The sequence below is a fragment of the Buceros rhinoceros genome, unplaced genomic scaffold (genome assembly GCF_000710305.1).
Source record: "Buceros rhinoceros silvestris isolate BGI_N320 unplaced genomic scaffold, ASM71030v1 scaffold33268, whole genome shotgun sequence".
In the NCBI taxonomy this organism is placed as follows: Eukaryota; Metazoa; Chordata; class Aves; order Bucerotiformes; family Bucerotidae; genus Buceros; species Buceros rhinoceros.
Window position 1 is genome coordinate 2,927 of NW_010425792.1, and position 3,418 is coordinate 6,344.

Below are 3,418 nucleotides of genomic sequence, written 5' to 3' on the forward strand. Positions count from 1 at the left end.
AGCCGCCATTTGGTGCATCCAAGAGCAATTCCAGCCGTGGTTTCCACTGCGGGCAGGCTGTCCACAGCGGGGCCCGAGAGCCTGCGCAGGCTGTTTCATCTTTCTCCCAAATCCCCACCTCCAAAATGCCAGGTAAGCTGCAGGCAGCCTGGCTGTGAAGTCCCAGTGTCTCGCTCACACCCTCTTACCCTGAGGAAAGGAGTCAAATCTCAGTGGCAGCGTCAGCGAGTGGGCACCGAAGCACATTGCGCTGCCCACATGTGTGCCGTCACGCAGGAGGAAAATGGCCCTTATTTGTTGCAACTCGGTCCTCTGGGAGAACACACCACTGCGGACTAAGAGCCATTTATTTCTGATGGGGAACCTCTACAGGAGAGCTGCGGACTTTAAACTTAACCCTAATTAAACTTCAGCTAGTAAATCTTAAAAAAACCCTGGATGTTCCCATGAGGATGTAATTTGAAAAGCTCTTGTTGCCACATCTCTGCTCATCCCTAAGGAACAAGACCAGAACGATGCTCCCACCCCAGCCCTAGCCCCTATGTCGACAGAGTGATGCTCTGGACCTGGGCGGTGGGAGTCAGCCAGCCCTTGCTCTGCGCTGGGTCCCTGCCCAGAGCCAACAGCGGCGGCAGGAGCTGCGAGCCGTGGCGGGGGAAGGCTGTTTTGCTCAAAACTGCCGGGGAGGCAACAACGGCCTTTCTCTAAAAAAGCACCCGCTCCTGGCTCTGCGCGGGGTCCCGGCCCAGAGCCAACAGCGGCGGCAGGAGCTGGGAGCCGTGGCGGGGAAAGGCTGTTTTGCTCAACACTGCAGGAGAGGCAACAGCGTCCTTCCTCTGCGCGCTCCGCACTCCCACCCCTCGGAGCCCTGCTGTCCCTCTCCGCGTGGGCAGCAGTATCACTCTTTTATGAACCCACGTCAGCAGTGACGACCGGTGGCGTGGCGAGAGGCTGCCGGCAGAGGCACCGCAAATCTCCCATGGACAAAGCTGTGCTTCGCCCCCGATTTCTGCCCGGCAGCTTCTCTGGAGCACAGAGACACGGGATATTTTGAGCATCCTAGGCAGCAGCAAATGACGCGGCATCCAAACCCCCAGACTCAAGCGTCTCCCCAGCTCTTTATTTCCAAGGACAGGAACAGCCTTTGAAGGCTTTTCCACGTGGGGAGTGCACACCTGCAGGTGTTACAAGTGAAGGGCTGTCTCTGGAAAGGTTTTGGGTGGTCTATTATCAAGCCAACCTAAATAACCGGGTGCACAAGGTTAGGCAGCTCCTGCTGCCCAGTGCCGTTTGTCTGACCCAAGCCAACGCTGTACCTGTGCTGCCCCTGGGATTTTACTGCACACAATTCACACCCCCAGCAGCTGCTGTGGTCAGCTGAGATCAGTCCCATCCCCTCTCCTGTTAGGTTTCATGTCTTACACGTTTTCACTCCTTTAGCAAGGACTGACCATCAGGACACAGCATTAGCAGGGCAGAGGACACTGTGGAGTCACAGAATGTTTTGGGTTAAGGGACCTTCAGAGGTCACCCAGCCCAACCCCCCTGCAGTGAGCAGGGTCATCTTCAACTAGAGCAGGTTGCTCAGAGCCCAGTTCAACCTCAACTGGACTGTTTCCAGGGATGGGGCATCTACAACCTCCCTGGGCAACCCGTGCCAGTGTCTCACCACCCTCAGTGTAAAATATATACTTGAAGGGCTCTCACTGGAGGTGGTAAATTCTGGGCTTGAGTTTCAGAGAGGAAAGCTTTGGCTCATCCATACATCTGGCCCATGGAGCAGAGAACCCCAAATAGCTTGGCAGATTTTACTCTGACACCTCTCACACCCAGACACTGCAGTCTACCTTCTGCCCCGGCTAGCAGCCGGCTGAGCCGAAGTTTGGTTGAAGGCAAAGCCACCCCCGGCACTGAGGGAAGAGCAAGGGGAGACCGAACAAGAGACACACGAGTTTGAATTTATGTAAAAAAAAGAAAAAAAAATTATTTATTTTGGAGGAGGATTTGAACATCGACATGCAGGTACAACATGAATAAAAATTATTGCACCGCTATTATGTGGCAATTGTTCAAGTTTCTAAAAACACAGAAATTCCACACTTTCTCTTATCTAGCTAAGTGCTGAGTGGCACAGCTTGGTGGAGCCCAGCTCAGGAGGTGCTCTCACAGCCACCTGGATATGGTAATCGAACACGACGTAAACACACACTTCTGTCAAATCTTCTACTAGAAGTACAGAATTATCCTTCACATCCAGTAAGAGAAAACCAGAGAAAGACTTCATCCTCCCCTCTCCAGAAGAAAAAAAATAAAGTTAAAATACTCCAAATCACACCTTAATGCAAGTGTGGCAACCAAACCCACGGGTCACTCCCACCCCTTCCCCAGCAAGCGCTCTTTAGTATATTAGCAGCCAAAGGCCTCCGACATTCGGACCCAGGAGTGGCCGTTACAATGCTACAGTCTAATATTTACAATAAATATCATCCATTTCTCTTAGTTCGCAACAGTAAGAGACAAAAGGAAAAATAACACTGAAATGAGGCACAGGGCAGGATGCGCCAGCTGGATGCAGGAGCAGCGATGAGTGCAGAGGTTGGAACCAGCTTTGACGCCATCGTCCCAACACGGGTGAGGAGCGGGAGACACATCCAAGCAGACAGAAGGAAACAAGGAAACGAAGCGGGAAAGCAGCATTTTGGATGGTTATATGCACAGCTCATTCACCAAACGCACACCACACGCACGCGACTTCTACCTCCCGCCTGTCGCTCTCAGGGTTATCAATGGAGGCCAAGTTCTTGGCTTCTGATGCTTTGCTCAGGTGCCGTGGGTCTGATCCTGTGCTGGGGACCACACTCTCACTCTTCACACGCAGCTTTTCCCACATCTCGTTTCTCCCTGGCACGCTCTGCAAGCTTATTTGAGAAGCTTATTATTCGCTTCGCATTTAAGCAATTCTTAGCAGAGCGTGGAGCAAGTCTTGGTGCATCTACCCGGTTTACTATCGAAATTTTAGAGGCAGTCTTTTTGCGCAAACGTTTTGCTAAGATGCACTGTATAAGTTTGACAGAAGCTGGAAGCAGGACGCTGGGGCACTGGCACACTGAGGGAAGCTGCAGCACTGACCAGGAGCAGGGGATATGGGCCTTCACTTGTTTTCTTTGTAACGCTGTTTGGCTTTGGCTTCCGACAACCCTGGGAGTTTTAAATTGCACTGATCGCTTTCTGTACCGTAGCTATAAAAGAGGCCTCGCACCTCACCTCTTCTTTGGCCAGCTCAAGCAAAAGCGGCAAAAGCTGTGACACCGCGAGGTTTTGCACTCCTTTTTGTGTGCCTGCAAAAGGGTAACTGCAATTCGGCGCTGGAAGCAGCGGCTGCAAAGGGAGGCAGCCAGCAGCTAATGCAGCTGGTACC